At 40.1% G+C, this 19,993-nt stretch overlaps 1 protein-coding gene across 4 annotated transcripts in view; it reads left to right on the top strand.

Moving 5' to 3' along the window:
• Positions 1 to 19,993, top strand: part of LOC140186350 (astrotactin-2-like) — a 1,795,681-nt gene that overhangs the window by 218,240 nt on the left and 1,557,448 nt on the right. The window lies entirely within an intron of this gene.

Raw genomic sequence — 19,993 nt, 5'->3', positions numbered from 1 at the left:
GCTTTCTCCCCATATCCCTTCATGCCCTGACTAATCAAGAATTGTAAAATACTGCCAGTCCTCAGGCTTTTAGCCATTTTTGGCAACTTAGAAAACATTTCATTGTATTTGAAACTATCATTAGCTTCTCCTATCAGCAGGCAATGCTTTTTAGAGTTTTATGTGTTTGTGAACTTGTCTTACAGAGTGATTACATCAGCAGAGCTGGACTAAGAATTGCCATGTTTAACTTTGCTCCCAAGTACCAGTTAGTGACATTGATTTATCTTTAAGCCTGTAGAGGGATGGTAGGCATATACTGTAACTAATTGAGCCATGAAGGCAGAATTTCTCTGAGGACAGAGGTTTTCCAGCTGTTTCCCTCAGGTTGAGAAAAGGGTTGTCGAAGCTGGCAGGTGTTTTAACGTGATTTGCAGAAATTTAAGGCGTCTGGTAAAAGTTCCACATGCTGCATTAGCACAAGGTGCAATTTCAGTAAGTTGGGCCTTGAAGGTGCTTATGCATTTTCTAATGATGGTGGAGAATGAAGTTATTGGAAAGACATTGAAGAATGAAAACTGAGCTTCAGGTGTTGATTGCTTATTATGAACTTAATGGTTAAAATAAAGGGGAAACATTTTGGAGCTGACTGTTAGGTGATGGCACAACAATGGATGATACCACGTTATTGCATGAGAAACAGCTGCTCTTAGTATAAAGTAGTTCACTATGTACATCAAACAGGCTTTACAGCAAATTTCACCTGAATAATGTGTTGAAATGAATGCTGCACAGATGTGTGTTTTTTCATTTTCCTGAGTGTATGAATATAAAAAGGAATGCTGCATATTACACTCCTGCATGGGTTTTGATTTGATTTTAATTCACTTATAAAGGTCAAGTAGCACTTGTTTGCAATTTTGAAATGCTTCAAGTTTATGAAGTGCCCTGAATGTTTTCTAATTTATAAAGCTTTTTTCAAGGTCACATTTTCAATTAAGTGAGGGATGATAACGTGATTTTTGTTTTGGTTGCAAAACTGCAGGAAATTTATTTTCTGAAATTTGTATTTTTAAGTATCAAAGGTAGAAAAATAAACTTTTGAGCAACATAAAAAGGCTTTTAGAGGATGTAAATTTTGAAATCCTCCATATTGAAGTTGCTTTAAGTTATGCCAGTGATATGTATGTGTATGAGAATCAGGTTTAATATCACTGGCATATGTCAGGAAATTTGTTGTTTTGTGACAGTAGTACATTGCAATACATATTAATTAAAAATATGATAAAATACAGTGGTGCTAGAAAGTTTGTGAACACTTTAGAATTTTCTCTATTTCTACATAAATATGACCTAAAATTTGAGCAGATTTAAGTTCTAAAACTAGATAAAGGGAACCCAATTTAATAAATAACACAAAAACATTATATGTTCATTTATTTATTGAGAAAAATTATCCATGTATTTGTTGGAAAAAGTATGTGAACCACTGGGATAATGCCTTCTGAAAAAGCTATTTGGAGTCAGGTATTCCAATCAATGAGATGAGATTTGATGTGTGGGTTGTAGTGGTGCTCTACCCTATAAAAAAGACACACAAGTCAGGTTACTGACAGACCCTTCTCTTCTCAAGAACTGTTTATGTACACCATGCCTGATCAAAGCAACTTTCAGAGGACCTTAGAAGAAGAACTATAGGGATGCATGGAGCTGGAAAAGGGTACATGAGCATTTCTAAAGACCTGAGTGTTCATTAGTCCACAGTAAGAGAAATTGTCTACAAATGGAGGAAACTCAGTACTGTCGCTACTCGTGCAAGATCAACCTAAGAGCACAACATACAATGCTGAAGGAGATGAAAAAGAACCGAAGGGTAACAGCCAAAGACCTGCAGAAATCTCTAAAACTTGCTAAACTCTCAGTTCATATGTCCACTGTAAGTAAAACACTGAAGAAGAATGGTGTTCATGGAAGGATATCATGGAGGAAACCACTGCTCTCCAAAAACTACATTGCTGCATGTCTCAAGTTTGCAAAAGACCACTTGGAAGTTCTACACTGCTTTTGGGACAATGTTTTGTGGACAGATGAGACAAAAATTGAACTTTTGCAGAAATGCACTTTGCTATGTTTGGAAGGAAACTGGAACTGCACATCAACGCTGAAACTTCATCCTGGCTGTCAAGCATGGTGGAAGGAGTATTATGGTTTGGGGCTGCTTGGCTGCCGCAGGCCTGGACCGCTTGCAATCATTGAGGGAAAAATGAATTCAAAATTGTATTAAGACATTTTACAGGAGAATGTCAGGGTAGCAGCCTGTCTCCTGAAGCTTAATAGAAGTTGGAAAATGCAACAAGACAATGATCCGAAAGACAATAGTAAATCAGCAACAGAATGTTTTAAAAAGAACATTTGTGTTTTGGAATGGCCGAGTCAAAGTCCTGACCTTAGTGCTGTAGGAATATTGTGGAAGAATCAAAAGCAAGCTGTTCATGAAAGGAGCCCACAACGTCCCAGAGTTGAAGCAGTTTCGTAAGGAGGAATGACCTAAAATTCCTCCAAGCTGACATCCAGGACTGATCAACAGTTACCAGAAATGTTTGGTTGAAGTTATTGCTGTGGGGGTGAGGGAGGGGTGGTCACATCAGTTACTGAAAGCCAAGGTTCACATACTTTTTCCAACACGTACAGGTAACAGTGGGCCATTTTTCTCAGTAAATAAATGAATATGAATAATGTTTTTCCGTTAGTTATATAATTGGGTTCTCTTTATCTAGTTTTAGGACTTACACGAAGATCTGATCACACTTTGGGTATTACTTATGCAGAAATAGCGAAATTTCTACAGGTTTCACAAACTTTTAAGCACCACTGTACATGAAGAATACATTTATAAAAAGTAAATCTGCAGTGCAAGAAGAGAGGGGAAATTGGTGAGGTAGTATTCATGGATTCATTGTCCATTCAGAAGTACGATGTCGGAGGGCAAGAAGCTTTTTCTGAAATGTTGAGTGTGTGTCTTCAGGCTCCTAAACCCCCTCCTTGATGGTAGCAATGAAAAGGGGGCATGTTCCCCTTGACTTCCCCTTCTTGAAGTCCACATTCAGTGCCTTGGGCTTGCGGGTGTTGAGTGTAAGGATGTTGTTGTAACACCAGTCAACCAGCTGATCTGTCTCCTTTCTGTATGCCTCCTCATCACCACCTGAAACACTGCTTACACTAGTTGTGGTGTAGGCAAATTTATAGATGATGTTTGAACAGTACCTTGGCCACACAATCGTGGGTGTACAAGGAGTAGAGCAGTGGACTAAGCATGCATCTTTGAGGTGCGCCTGTGTTAATTGTCAGCAAGGAGAAGATATTATTTTCGATTCGCACCGACTGTGGTCTCCCGGTGAGGAAATCAAGGATCCAGTAGATTAGAGATACTGAGACTCAGATCTTGGAGCTTGTTGATTAGAACTGAGGATATGATTGTGTTGAACGTTGAGCTGTAATCAAGAGGCAGCAGTCTGACGTAGATATTGCTAAGGTCCAAGTGATCAATGGAGAGAAAGTGAACTTGCATTTGCTGTGGATCTGTAAACTTATTGCAGCAGGTTCAGGTCCTTGTTTGGTGAGGAATTGATTCTAGTCATGACCAATCACTCCATCACAGTTGGTGTGAATGCCACTGAGTGATAGTCATTGAGGCAACTGACCTTGCTCTTCTTGGAAACAAGCATGATTGTCACTCTTTTGACCCAGATCGGAACTTCCAGTTGCAGCATGAGAGATTAAAAATGTCCGTGAACACTGCTGCTAGTTGGTTGGTAAAGGTTTTCAGAGCCCTACGGGCTCACCATTAGGGCTTGGTGCCTTGTGAGAGTTCACCTTCTTGAACGATGTTCTGATGTCGGCCTCCAAGATAGAAATCAAAAGACTCCCCAGATGCTGCATCTGGTGTTAGGCTCAGTAGTAGTGTGGCATTACACCCATTCATAATGTTAGGCTTCGTTTTATAGGACAAAATGGTCTTCAACTCCTACCAGAGCTGATGTGCATCCGATTTTGTCTCCATACTGAAACAGAATTGCTTTTTTGCTCTTAAAGTAGCCTTCTGTAGTTCATACCTGGATTTCTTGTATAGTTCTGAATCACCAGTCTTGAATGCCACTCACCTAGCCTTTTAGAGACTACATATCTCCTGGTTCATCCATAGCTTTCCGTTTGGGTATGCCCAGTATGTTCTTACAGGTCACACTCACCCACACAGGTCTTGATGAAATCAGTGACAACTGTGCCAGATAAATTCAGATTTGAAGATGATCTCTGAATATTGCTAAGTCCATCGACTCAAAGCAGTCCTGTAAGCACTCTGCCTCCTTTGACTGTACCTTTTTGGTCTTCACCAATGGTGAGGTGATCTTTAGGTTCTGCCTATATGTTAGAAGTACAGCTAGGTGATTGGACTTTCCTAATTGTGGGTGTGGGATGACATGGTAAGTGTTTGTGATGGTTGTATAATAGTGGTCAAGTGTGTTGGCTCCCCTTGTTCCACTGTTGATATGTTGGTTGGAGTGTTCAGAGACTACTTCAAGTTGCCCTGGTTGAAATTCCCCACAATGATAGGGAAGGCATCAGGGTGTGGTGCCTACTGATTATAGTGCTTATAATGTCTGCCTGATGTTGGCCTGAGGTGGAATGCACACCACACAAGATGATTGCAGAAAAACTCTGTTGGCAGTAAAAAGAGGATGATACTTGACCGCTGGATGTTCCAGGTCAGGTGAGCAGGACTGAAACAGAACCACCACCTCTGCACTGTGGTGAGTTCATCATAAAGTATACTCCACCTCCTGTACCTTTAAAAGACAGACTTTCCTGTCTTCATGGTGAAGCTATCAGGCTGCAGTACTGCATCAGAAAAGGCGGGGTTCAGCCACGTTACCATAGAGCAAAGTACGCAGCAGTCCCTGATGTTCCTCTGATACAGCAATCTTTCTTTGAGGTTTTCCATTTTGCTTTCCAGAGACTGTGCATTCTCTAGCAGGATAGTTGGGAGTGATGGTCTAAAGCATCAGCATTTCAATCATGCCTGTAGTCAGACTCAGCTTCCAAGCTTTCATTATCTTAAAGGGGAACGGTATTCATGACCTGAGTCTGTATCCAGGATCCATTGATTTTGTGTATCAATAGATTTTTTAAACATTTTAAAATGATGCTGCTTACTGCTCTGACCATGGGTTTCAGCTGTAGCAGCCCTAAATGGGAAAATTAGATGCTTCCCATTGGAGCTGCATGCAAAGAGTCACGAGTTATTGGTGCCATCTTAACTAATAAGTATGTTTATGTATAAACCACAGAAGTTAATAAATGAATGGTTTGCTGTTGAATTTTCCTCAGTTTAAATACAGTGAATTCCAATTAACTGGGCCATCAGTTAATCAGAGCAGCCACTTATTTGGAACAACTCTTAAAGAACAAAAGGTAATCAAGAAATTTGCTGGGATTCCGTCAGCCACGTGAACTTGTATGCCAGGCAAGCACACAGGTTGTCAAGAGAACACAGGGGGTAGGTTTGGTCTCATGGATAGTTGGGAGAGAATAATTTACAAGGAAATACACTCAGTAGCCACTTTATTAGGTACATCTGTACACATGCTCGCTAATGCAGATATCTAATTAGCCAATCATGTAGCAGCAACTCAATGCACAAAAACCTGCAGACATGGACAAGAGGTTCAGTTATTGTTCAGACTAAACATCAGAGAAGGGAAGAAATGTGATCTAAGTGACTTCGACCTTGGAATAATTGTTGGTGTCAGACCAGATGGGGTGGTTTAAATATCTCAGAAACTGCTAATCTTGTGAGATTTCCATGCACAGCAGTCTCTGGAGTTTACAGAGAATGGTGGGATAAACAAAAAAAAAGACATCCAGTGAATGGCAGCTTTATGGGCAAAAACTACCTGATAATGTAAGAGGTCAGATGAGAATGGCCAGACTGGTTCAAGCTGACAGGAAGGCAACAGGAACTCAAATAACCATGTAGTGGTGTGAAGAAGAGCATCTCTGGGTGCACAGCACATTGAACTTTGAAGTGGGTGGGCTGCAGCAGCTGAAGCCAACAAACATCCACTTAGTGGCCACCTTATAGGTGCAGTCAGTACCTAATATAGTGGCCACTGAGTGAATATAGAAGAATGGGAATACTTTCCTTGCTGGTATAGACTCAACATGCTGAGTTGCAACCTGCCTTGAAAAAATAATGAAATGTAACTGCTTGAATTTCAATTTCTCGTGTTCGGTATTATCAGCCATATGTTTACCTACTTTATCAGTTTATGTCCTCTTGAAGTTAGTTACACCACTCTTCACTGATACTTCCTGGTTTTAGATCAACTGCAAACTTTATCCCTGCATACACAGGTCTGGGCTATTAATACTGTTACGTACCCCATAACTGGGTTGCCAAACCAGCAGAAATGGATCACTCAGTTGGAGTCTGGATTACTAGAACTAAGAAAGTTTTATTAAAGAAACAAGCAACACAGTAATTGAAAGGATAGTAAATGCAACAGTTCAGCAATGATAAACACACATGTGCACAGAATTAAGATAACAGGATCAATCAAGCTCTATCGTTGTCTAGGGGTAAATGACCAATTTCAAAGTGACACAAAGTCCAGTTCAATTTAGTTCAGTTCGCAGTAATCGTTGCCATGGCGATGGACAACGTGGGGGGAAGGAGAAAGAGAACGAGAACGAATGATCATTCAAAAACGGCTTCCACTCACAGACCTGCGATATTGCTCACAAGCAGCTTTCGGGCGGGTCCTTTGTGATGTCACCTGAGGTCGCCGACTGTGACCCCTCCTCCAGATGCGGTCGATCCTCTGCAGTGAACCCGGCACCCAAGCGAGGGTGGACACACACCGGGTTCCCGCTGATCGTACCTTTCCACCCTGTGCGTTTATGGCCCGGTACTTCCCACCGACTTGTGAGAGGCGCACCGCTTCCAGGGTCTCGTTACCTCGGGTGTCGTGTGTGTCGCCTTAGCGAACCTGTCCCTTTTTATCCCCCTGCTGGGGTATCGCCTGTCCATCACTTCAAACAGTTCAGAGTTCAAAGGGGGAGCCGCTCTAGACAGCTCTCTCTCCCGTCCCTTCATTACACATCTCCAGATCGCCTGTCCATCACTTCAAACAGTTCAGGGTTCAAAGGGGGAGCCGATCTTGACAATACCCAGACTGATGGCTCTTTCATTAACTCCTCCAAATGCTGCTTCATGTTCCTTATCTCTCCTTCCCCCTGAGGACAGGTGGCAGACCAACTGCTGATGCCACTGGTGCTATCCCAGGCCAGCAAACATCTTAATTTATGTGTATTCACGTCACAATACAAATAAAATTGACAGGAAATGTATGTGTTTTTCCAGTTACCTCTCCAATGTGTGCTTGGAAATCTTTTGAAATTGAATCAGCTTGCAGAATTCTCTCTAAAATAAATTCTGCATGTAATGAAGTTTTCATTCCCAATAAATCAGCCAGGATGATTAAATTAAATCTGCATTCCATTGTGCCACCCTTTTGAAGCTATAATCTCAAACTAACATGGACAAGTGGCATAATTTGTTTCACTGTCACTAATGATTCCTTGTTAATCACATGTCTTGGTTATTACTTATCTGTTGTATGTTTTATTTATGAAAAATAATGATGTATTTTATCAAAACCACATTGAATACACTTGAATTTTCACTGAGTGGATGATGCAGTTTGAATGCTTTTGCCAATTGCATTTATAATTATCAGAAAGGAATGGAAAGCAGAAAATTCATTAGACAAGCAAAGAATTTATCTCTTCAGCCATTTCCTATCAGAATTGTGTCATAAACATTAAGGCATTGCATTTTCTTTCCCCAAAATCATTGGGGATAATAAATAGTGTAAAATTCTCACCTCTTTGAAGAGTATTGAGCAAATGCATTATAGATATATTACTCAAGGTTACTTCACTAAGCTGGGAGAATTTGTGTACTTCTGGAAGGCTTTTCAAGAATCTGAATGCAGTTCAGTAATATTTCATGTGTGATTTTTTGCACAGTGCTGATGGTATGATTCTAGGTGGTAAAATGTAGGTTTTCTAAATGCTGTAACTCTTGAATGATGCATTTGTATTTTTGTCAACAATATAACACTACACAACATGATCTCACATTTACGTAAAGTGAATTTCATGTCTGATCCTGGATAACAAAAGTTCAACTTTTATAGGTGTCTATAAATCACTTTGTCCAGAAGCTGGAAAATACACATGGTGACCATATATTCAGTGTTGTAAGAAATGGTATAGAAAGTACATAAGACTGATAAGAAAGAAACTTTATTAAAAGCATTGAAGGAGAAGAAACTAGTTTTGTCCTTCATAGGAACAAACACATATATGTACATTGTGACCTTAGAATTTAAAATTATTATGGGAGCTTGCTAAAATGTACATGTGTCCATAAGTAAGGCACTCATAACTTTGGGAGAGCCTGTAGAAGCAAATCACAGTGTTGTATTTTTCTCAGACCTTGTGCTTTGTTTATCTATACAGGGAAGCTCAGATAATCTGGTATCCTCAGAATTTTGGTGGTGTCATCATTTCCAGGACAACTAGATTCTGTTTCATTTGAAACACTGCAAAAGAAAAGATTGTGTTAATCTCACTCACTTCCTGCCCATTTCTCGTAATCTTGTAAACATCTTGGTGACATCTGTTCTCTCGCTGTAAGAGCATTTTGCTGTTGTATGAAGTGCTTACAGTGAAACCAGGTATATTATGTAGGAAATACCAGACTGCAGATGCTGGCACCTGGAGCAGCAAGAGAACTGCTGAAGAAACTCTGTGGATTGAACGGCATTTGGATGGGGAGAGGGTGGTGCACAGAAAGGAATTGCTGATGTCCTAGGTTGAAACATTGCATCTGGACTAAAAGTGGAAAGAGGAGATGCCATTGTACAGAGAAGAGGGGGAGTGAGATGAACCAGAGGCTGAGGGGACCACTTCCATGCCTAATAGTCTGGTACAATTGCTGAATGGGAGCACCAGTATGTTGAAAGTGAACCTGAAATTCAGGTAGGAGGTCCAATATCCATACATCCCACACTCGGTTCAGGAGCAGTTATTACCCTTCAACCATCAGGCTCCTGAAATGGCATGGTTCATCTCAACTCTGAACTGATTTCACTATCTACAAACTCACGTTCAAGGACTCTACAGCTCATGCCCACAGTATTATTTATTTATTATAATTTTTTTTTTTCATTTGCACAACTTATCTTCTTTTGCACATTGTTTGCTTGCCAGTCTTTAGATTTACATTGACTTAAAGAGAGCATGAGAACAGGGACTGGGCGATTTTAAAGTGAGTGTTAAAAGTAGAGACATGATGCGTTTAAAAGCTTTTTGGAAATGAGGTCCCAGTACATTGAAAAAGAGCCTGAAAACAGGGCTGCAGTAAGATTAAAGAGAACCATGTGAGCCAACTGGCAAATCTGCATTATCTCTGAGCAGTTAGGTTATGGATTGTTAGAGTTTTGCTTTGAATCTCTTTCTATTTTGCTTGTTTGTCAAATTATCAGTTGATATCCAATCAGATGCAGCAGCTAAAGTTGAAAGGACGACATGAGAGCTATAAAAAGGCTGGATCCGTCTTTGGCTACAACCCGGACTCTTTTGAGTTAGTGGTGGAGAGGAGGTCACTAAACACACTGTTATCTATTATGGGCAATCTGACACATCCTCTCCATGACCTACTGAATAAGCAGTGGAGCACCCTTTAGAATCCATTCAGCTCCGCTATCACAAGGATCATTGCAGAAAATTTTTCCTTTCAAATGTAATAATAAATACTTTTATTATTATATTCCACATAAAATATTATTATATTATATAATAATGGAATATTATTATATCCCATATAAAATACTAAAAGCTTTTTCAAGTATATAAAGAGTAAAAGACAGGTGAGAGTAAATATAGTACTGATAGAAAATGATGCTGGAGAAATTGTAATGGGAGATAAGGAGATGGCAGAGGAACTGAATGAGTATTTTGCATCAGTCTTCACTGAGGACGACATCAGCAGTATACCGGACACTCAAGGGTGGCAGGGAAGAGAAGTGTGCGCAGTCACAATTACGACAGAGAAAGTACTCAGGAAGCTGAATAGTCTAAAGGTAGCTAAACCTCCCGGACCAGATGGAATACACCCTTGTGTTCTGAAGGATGTAGCTGTGGAGATTGCGGAGGCATTAGCAATGATCTTTCAAGAGTCGATAGATTCTGGCGTGGTTCCGGAGGACTGGAAGATTGCAGATGTCACTCCGCTATTTAAGAAGGGGGCAAGGAAGCAAAAAGGAAATTATAGACCTGTTAGCATGACATCGGTGGTTGGGAAGTTGTTGGAGTTGATTGTCAAGGATGAGGTTACGGAGTACCTGGAGGCATATGACAAGATAAGTAGAACTCAGCATGGTTTCCTTAAAGGAAAATCCTGCCTGACAAACCTATTGCATTTTTTGGGGGAAATTACAAGAAGGCTAGACAAGGGAGATGCAGTGGATGTTGTATATTTGGATTTTCAGAAGGCTTTTGACAAGGTGCCACACATGAGGCTGCATAACAAGATAAGAGCCCATGGAATTACGGGAAAGCCACATATGTGGATAGGGTGTTGGCTGATTGGCAGGAAACAGAGAGTGGGAATTAAGGGATCCTATTCTGGTTGGCTGCTGGTTACCAGTGGTTTTCCACAGGGGTCCATGTTGGGGCCGCTTCATTTTACATTGTACATCAAAGATTTGGATTATGGAATAGATGGCTTTGTGGCTAAGTTTGCTGATGATACAAAGATAGGTGGAGGGGTCAGTAGTGCTGAGGAAGCAGAGAGTCTGCAGAGAGACTTGGATAGATTGGAAGAATGGGCAAAGAAGTGGCAAATGAAATACAGTGTTGGAAAGTGTATGGTTATGCACTTTGGCAGAAGAAATAAACGGGCAGACTATTATTTAAATGGGGAGAGAATTCAATATTCTGAGATGCAGCAGGGTTTGGGAGTCCTCTTTGAGGATACTGTTAAAGTTAACCTCCAGGTTGAGTCGGTGGTGAAGAAGGCGAATGCAATGTTGGCATTCATTTCTAGAGGAATAGAATATAGGAGGAGGGATGTGATGTTGAGGCTCTATAAGGCGCTGGTAAGACTTCACAGAGTACTGTGAGCAGTTTTGGGCTCCTTATTTAAGAAAGGATGTGCTGGCATTGGAGAGGGTACAGAGAAGATTCACTAAAATGATTCCGGGAATGAGAGGGTTAACATATGAGGAACGTTTGTCCGCTCGTGGACTGTATTCCTTGGAGTTTAGAAGAATGAGGGGGGACCTCATTGAAACATTTCGAATGTTGAAAGGCATGGACAGTGTGGATGTGGCAAAGTTGTTTCCCATGATGGGGGAGTGAAGAAGACTTATGACTTAAGGATTGAAGGGCGCCCATTCAGAACAGAGATGCGAAGAAGTTTTTTTAGCCAGAGGGTGGTGAATCTATGGAATTTGTTGCCACGGGCGGCAGTGGAGGCCAAGTCATTGGGTGTATTTAAGGCAGACGTTGATAGGTATCTGAGTAGCCAGGGCATCAAAGGTTATGGTGAGAAGGCGGGGGAGTGGGACTAAATTGGAGAATGGATCAGCTCATGATAAAATGGCGGAGCAGACTCAATGGGCTGAATGGCTGACTTCTGCTCCTTTGCCTTATGGTCTTATGGTCTTATGGTAATAAGCATATACAGCAGTTCATCTTTGTGCGACAGGAGAACATACATCATAGTACAATAGTCTCTGTTTTATTATTTTGTACATTATTATTGCTGGAAATCTGAAATAAAAGGCAGAAAATGCTGGAACTGCTCAGTTGGTCAGGCAGTATCTGTGGAAAATAAAACAGTTAACATTTCATATTTGAGGCCCTCAGTCAGAATACTGGGTGATGAGGAAGCATAAGATAAAGAACCATGCTTTGTGACCAGAATGATATAAGAAATGGAAAAGACAGGTCTATGATCCTATTTTGAACATGTAGCAGGATGAGGAGAGGTAGATTAAGTAAAATTAAATTGGATTAATTTATTCTTGATATATCATTAACACGAGGAATGATTTTTTAAATTTAGGAGTGCACATAATCTGGTAAAGTTGGATGCCAGTGGATTCTCACACTTGGGTAGAATCTTGTTCAGTATATCTTGTGTGACACACACAAATTGCTGGGGGAACTCAGCCAATCAGGGAATATCTACAGAGGGGTATAAACAGTTGTTGCTTCAGTCTGAGACCCTTCATGAGATCTCAATATGCAGTATCTTGTGACTTTCTGGAAATTGAAGTTCTGAATTAGATTTCATTTTAAGCCAGAACCACAGGCTTTGTTAATAAGCACCTTATTATCCTGTTTGTTCATATTACCTATTTTTGAAGTAATCCTAGATGTGCAGTGTGTAGTAATGGATTTCAAACTTCATTATCTCTCATGAAATTTAAAAAAATAGATCGCCTTGCTAATTGGTTAGTCTGTCAAGAGGAACTAATGGAACTTTATCTTAGAACTCGGATGCTATGGCTGAGGAAATTCTCTTTAGAGCCAAGCTGTTGAAGCGTGGGGTAGATGTGGATACCATGGTCTGCCTATGATTTTCACAAAGGTGAATTTAGTAATATGATATGAAGAGACTGCCATTTGCAATATTATACATGATACTCATGGGTATTTGAAAAGGAATTGAGCAGGAAATGTTATTGCAGCTCAATTCAGTTTGTAGACTGGTAATCAATGAACCTGGGTAAATTATGCAGAGACCCAACTGACATTGGTTCTGGATTTGGAATTCAGTTGTAAGTTAGAAATTAAAAACAAGTTATCATTAGTTAGGATGGCCACAAACTTACTGGATTATCACCAAAATATATCTGTTTTATTCATGGCCTTCAATGGAGAAAATCTGTCATCTTCATCCAGATGGCTAAAATGCAAGTTCCAGTTCAATAAATCTGGTCGACTTGTAATTATCCTTGAAATTGCAAAGATGAAAAATAAATACCATCCTCGTCAGCAATGATAAAATCCTGAAACACAAGCAATATCACAAATATAACTCAATGGCTATGATCTTCAACCCCATCATCTATCCTTCCACCTCATCTAAATAGATGACCAAAGCACCATCCAACATTTCTGATATCAGTCCCAACTATTCCTTCTGTGCATCTTAACTTTGTGTTGTCTTCGCCCAACACAGCTCTTCATAGGGTCAGGTTGTTGCTGGATTCCAAGAGGGGGAATTTCTAGAATGCCTACGAGATGGCTTTTTAGAGCAGCTTGTGGCTGAGGCCACACAAGGATCAGTTATTCTGGATTGGGTGTTTTCAATGATCTGTATTGATTAAGGAGCTTAAGGTGGAAGTTCCAGGTGTCAGCGGTCATGAAGTGTGTGAAGTTATCATAACTAGGAAGAAGGTTCTTGGGAAGCTGAAAGGTCTGAAGGTAGATTAGTCACTTGGACCAGATGGTGTACACCTACAGGTTCAGGAAGAGGTGGCTGAAGAGACTGTGTAGGCATCATTCAAGAATCACTAGGTTTTGGAATGGTTCCAGAATACTAGAAAATTGCAAATGTCACTCCAATCTTCAAGAAGGGAGAGGCAGAAGAATTATAGGCCAGTTAATCGGGCTTTAGTGGTTTGAAAGATGTTGGAGTCAATTGTTAAGGCTGTGGTTTCGGAGTACATTGAGGCACAGGATAAAACAGGCCATAGTCAGCATGGTTTACTGAAGGTAAAATCTTTTTTGACAAATCTGTTGAAACTCTTTGAGTAGATAACAAGCAGGGTAGACAAAAGAGGATTGGTTGATGTTGCGTATTTGGATTTTTAGAAGGCCTTTGTCAAGGTGCCACACATGAAGCTGCTTAACAAACTATGAGCCCATGCTATTACAGGAAAGATTCTAGCATGGATAAAGCTGTGGCTGATTGGCAGGAGGCAAAGAATGGGAATAAAGGGAGCCTTTTCTGGTTGTTTGCCAGTGACCAATGGTATTCCACAGGGGTTGGGACCTATTCTTTTTATGTTATTTGTTAATGATTTGGATAGTGAAATTGATGGCTTTTTTGCAAAGTTTGCAGATGGTACAAAAATAAGTAGAGGGGCAGGTAGTTTTGAGGAGGTAAAGAGACTACAGAAGGACCTAGGCAGATTAGGAGAATGGGCAAAGAAGTGGCAGATGGAATATAATGTCAGGAAGAGCATGGTCATGCATGTTGGTAGAAGAAATGAAAGGATTGACTACTTTCTAAATGGACAGAAAATACAAAAAATAAATGAGGCACAAAGGGATTTGGGAGTCTTTGTGCAGGGTCCCTAGAGGTTAATTTGCTGGTTGGGTCTGTGGTGAGGAAGGCAAATGCAATGTTAGAATTCATTTCAAGAGGACAAGAATATAAAAGCAAGGATATAATGTTGAGACTTTATAAAGCACTGGTGAAGCTTCACTTGGAGTATGGTGAGCAGTTTTGGGCACCTTATCTTAGAAAGGATATGCTGAAACTGGAGAGGCTTCAAAGGAGGTTCATGAAAATGATTCCAGGTTTGAAAGGCTTGTCATTTAAAGATTGTCTGATGGTTTTGGGCCTGTGTTCACTGGAATTCAGAAGAATGAGGGGTGACCTCATTGAAACCTATCAAATGCTGAAAGGCCTTAATGGAATGGATGGGAAGTGGATGTTTCCTATGGTGGGAGAAACTAAGACCAGAGGACACAGCCTCAGAATAGAGGGGCGCCGTCTTTGAACAGAGATGAAGTGGATTTTTATTTTAGCTAGAGAGTGGTGAATCTGTGGAATTTGTTGCCACAGGCCTCTGTGGAAGCCAAGTCTGTATGCATATTTAAGGCAGAAATAGATAGATTCTTGATTGGACAGGACATGAAGGGATACGAGGAGAAGTCAGGAGAATGAGGCTGAGGTGAAAAATGGATCAGCCATGATGAAATGGCAGAGTAGACTGGATGGGCCAAATGGCCAAATTCTGCTCCTATGTTTTATGGTCTTATAGTCTTATAAAGGTTTCAGAAGCTTACTCAAATATTATTGTTTAATTTTTTCTTTTGTTTGTTACCTTGTGGTACTTAATGGATTAGGTACAAAATGATTTTGAAATGTGGTTTACATTTGACTTGTTTCCAATTTGTTGCTGGATTTTTTTCTGGGAATAGTATTGAACTTATTAAGGTTGTGGTATTGAGTCCGGTCTCTTCTTTTTGCCATGTATTCATGATACAATCACACTGGCTCTCCACTCAGCCTTGGAGCATCTGGACAAAAGGCAATACCTAAATCAGGCTGCTGTTTACCAAACACAGCTCTGCATTCAATAATACCATCTTCTCAGTAGTAATCAACAAGCTCTGGAACCTGGGTCTCTGTACCTCCCTCTGCAACTGGTTCCTTGAATTCTTCATCGGGAAACCACAGTCAGTGCTGATGGGAAATAAAATCTCCTCCTCGCTGACAATCAATACAGATGCATGCTTAGTACATTGCTGTCATATCTCTGCACTTATTACTGTATAGATAGGTACAGCTCAAATGCCTTCTATAAAGTCACCTGTGATACAACTGTTGTTGGTGGAGTCTCAAATGGTGACAAGAAGGCATACAGGAGTGAGGTAGATTGGCTGATTGAGTGGTGTCACAACAACCTTATACTTAATGGTGTCACAAGATCTATTGAGTCCTCACAACCAAGAAATTGATTGTGGACTTCAGGAACGGGAAGTTGGGAGAGTAAACATCAGTCCTCATTGAAAGGTCAGCAGTGCAAAATATAAGCAATTTCAAGTCCCTGGCCATCAGTATCTCAGAGGATATATCCTGGGCTCAACATATTAATGCATTTTGAAGGCAAGCCAGGACCTGTACTTCAATAGGAGTTTGAGGAGATTTGGTATGTCAAACGTTTCAAAGGTACATTTAATGTGAGAGAAATGTATACAATATACACCCTGAATTGCTTTTTCCTTGCAACCATCCCCAAAGACTTTAACACATTTCTATGGGTGTACCATAAAGAGCATCCTGACTGGTTGCATCACTGTCTGGAGTCACCAACGCAGGATTGGAAAAAGTCGCAGAGGGTTATAAACTCCAACAGCATAGGCTCTAGCCTCCCACCATCGAGGCCATTTTCAAAAAGTGGCATATATTATGAAGGCCATTCATCATCCCGGATATCTCCTCTTCTCATTACTACCATTGGGGAGGAGGTGCAAGAACCTGATGACACACACTCAACATTTCAGGAATATCTTCTTCCCCTCTGCCAATAGATTTCTGAGAAGCCCATGAACACTATGTCTCCATTTTGCTCTCTTTTTTGCACTATTTATTACTCCTAATGTAACTTATAGTAATTTTATATATCACAAAACAACAAATTTCATGAGATCTGTGAGTGATAATAAACCTGCTGATATAGATTTTAATAGTTTCTACTTATGTTCTTCCCTCCTTTACACTTCTGTTCAAGGACCTTAAAAGGCTCAAGAGTGTTTATGATTTCAACACCAATTTTTTGACAATTTTTTTCTGCATTTTATAATCTGATAGCTATGCCTCTTAGATTGTCCAACAACCAGGTTGCTGAAAGATTAACTCAAAATGCTAGTAATTTGAAAGAAGATTAAAAAGAGAGAACTGGCACGAATTAACTGGTCAGGCACTATCAGTAAACAGAGAAGGAGTTGGAGACCATAAAAGACTACAGATGCTGGAATCGGCAGCAATAAAAAATCTGCTGAAGGAACTTAGTGGGTTGAGCAGTATCTGTGGGGAGAAAGGAATCGTCAATGTTTCGAGATGAAACTCTGCATCACAAATTGAAATAAAATCAACCTTTCAGAACTCAGTAAAAGCATCAACATGAAACATTTTTCTTCTCTATAAATATACTGTTTGACCTACTAAGTGTTTCTGTCGTTTGCTATATTTTTTGCTCTGAAGAACTAAATTGGTTGGGTTGTGCACACAGTCTATCCCTGGTGCTGATGTGAAAAAAAATTTCAAACAACCAATATATAGTATTATCGGTCAAAGTGAATCAAACCTGTTGTGCATTAATATGTGCTGAGAGTCTTGGGAAACCCTAGTATGAAAGATGGACTATGTATTGGATCCATTTGGAATGTGAAGCAGACTGTGGCAGAAAGGAGTGAGCCTTAACAATTTCAGATGAGCGTGTGGGGAACATATTTTGCTAAATATATTTGCATCCACTATAATTAGAGAAATGCGCAGCACAGAAATGAGCGGGCCAATGTTAAAAACAAATGAGAAAACCTGCAGTCGCTAGAAATCCAAGCAACACACACACACACACACACACACACACACAATTCTGGAGGAACTCAGCAGGCCAGGCAGCATCTATGGAAAAAAATAGTCAATGTTTTAGGCCAAGACCCTTCAGCAGGAGGACCTAAATTAAGCTTGTATCTCCCTCCTATCTGAGTACCTATACAAATGTCTATAAAACATTATATCTTGCCTCTACTACTTCACCTAGCAGCTTGTTCCAAAAATTCAGAATGCTCTGTGTGGAAAAACTTGCCCCTCAGATCTACTTTAAATTCTGCCTCAACTCACCTTAAACCTGTGACTTTTATTTCTAGATTCCCCAACCCTAGGGGAAATATTCTGACTATCTTCCACATAGTTTTATATATCTCTTTTAGGTCACTCCTCATCCTCCTACATTGCAGTCAAAGTAAACCTTGCCTATCCAATATTTCATAAAGGCTACAACCCTCCAATCTTGGCAACATCCTGGTGACTCTTTTCTCAACTCTCGCTGTTGCTTCCACATCCTTCCTGTAGTATTGCAACAAGAAATGTATAATACTTAACAGTGCTTTCTCACTTATATTTTGTATAGCTGCAACACAAGAATATAAGATGTAGGAGCAGCATCAAACAATTCAGCCAATCGATTCTGCTCTGCCATTCCGTCATAGTTGACTCATGATTCTCCTGAACCCCATTCCACTGTCTTCTCCCCGTGACCTTTGATACACTTACTAATCAAGAACCTATCAACTTCCACTTTAAATAATCCGATATCTCAGATATCAAATGAAAACCAAATTCCTTTTTAGTTAGAATTAATGAGATTCATTTAGATAACCTTTATTACTCCAATTTCTTTAACTAATTAGATTTAGTGTTGATTCCTATCTAAAGGTTTACATTTCCTTTTTAATTATCCCTAATTAGTTAGGAAACTAATTGAATTCCCATCCTTAAGTATTTTGGTTAACGTCAGTTTCAGTTCAGGTCAGTATGTCTATGAATTCAGAATCAGGTTTATTATCACTGGCATGTGACATGAAATTTGTTAACTTAGCAGCAGCAGTTCAATGCAATACATAATCTAGCAGAGAGAGGGAGAGGAAAAATAACAATAAATAAAATAAAACATAATAAATAAACAAGTAAATCAATTACATATATTGAATAGATTATTTAAAAAAATGTGCAAAAACAGAAATACTGTATATTAAAAAAAAAGTGAGGTAGTGTCCAAAGCTTCAAAGTCCATTTAGGAATCGGATGGCAGAGGGGAAGAAGCTGTTCCTGAATCGCTGAGTGTGTGCCTTCAGGCTTCTGTATCTCCTACCTGGTGTAACAGTGAGAAAAGTGCATGCCCTGGGTGCTGGAGGTCTTTAATAATGGACGCTGCCTTTCTGAGACACCGCTCCCTAAAGATGTCCTGGAAACTTTGTAGGCTAGTACCCAAAATGGAGCTGACTAGATTTACAACCTTCTGCAGCTTCTTTCGGTCCTGTGCAGTAGCCCCTCCAGACCAGACAGTGATGCAGCCTGTCAAAATGCTCTCCACAGAGCAACTATAGAAGTTTTTGAGCATATTTGTTGACATGCCAAATCTCTTCAAACTCCTGAGAAAGTACAGCTGCTGACTTGCCTTCTTTATGACAGAGGGTCTTGGCCCGAAACGTCGATTGTACCTCTTCCTAGAGATGCTGCCTGGCCTGCTGCATTCACTGCAATTTTTGTGTGTGTTGCTTGAAATGCCAGCATCTGCAGATTTCCTCATGTAAGGTTATAGACATGCGTTGTCACATATACAACGAATTGCAGATACAGATTTTAACTGTAACTCTTTACAAAACATGTCTATGAATGTTCTCAGTCATCCAGGTCATTATATATGAAGCAGTAGTAAATCAAGGCAACTGGACTTTCTGTGTTGTCTAGAAGACGTATTGCCACTCATCCGAGAGACTTCTGTTCTTATCCGTGGTGAGTAGCTTTCCAACTTATAAACACTAAGCTGCAATGAGAACTGCACAGATCTATCATAAGACAAAACAACCATTTCAGAAGCAGATGGCCCGACATAGGGGGGCTAGCACTTCAGATCCAAATTTGGATATATATCTACACCTAAAGGACAAGAGACACGCCTTTGATAATAACAATGTGCATATTTTTGAAAGGGAGGACAGGTGGTTTGAAAGAAGGGTTAAAGAAGTGATCTTTGTCAAACTGGAAAACCCACCCCTGAACAGAAGGAGTTGGGTACGACACCACCTATCGGCTACTTACAATGCAGTCCTAACATCTCTACCCAGGTGTCTCCACAACAATTCACATCTCCATCCATGTAAAGATAAGACTAATGACCCTCTCAGTATCTCTACGACTCTTAATGGCCTTCTTCTTGTGTTTTTTATGGCAGCTGGCAAACCAGCTTTAGATAGATAGATAGATAGATAGATAGATATACTTTATTGATCCCGAGGGAAATTGGGTTTCGTTACAGCCGCACCAACCAAGAATAGAGCATAAATATAGCAATACAAAAACCACAAACAATCAAACAACAAAATGCAAACTATGCCAGATGGAAAAAAGTCCAGG

This window comes from Mobula birostris, chromosome 22 (assembly GCF_030028105.1).
Source record: "Mobula birostris isolate sMobBir1 chromosome 22, sMobBir1.hap1, whole genome shotgun sequence".
NCBI lineage: Eukaryota > Metazoa > Chordata > Chondrichthyes > Myliobatiformes > Myliobatidae > Mobula > Mobula birostris.
Note: the sequence above shows the minus strand (reverse complement) of the source record. Positions and strands in the feature narration are given on the sequence as shown.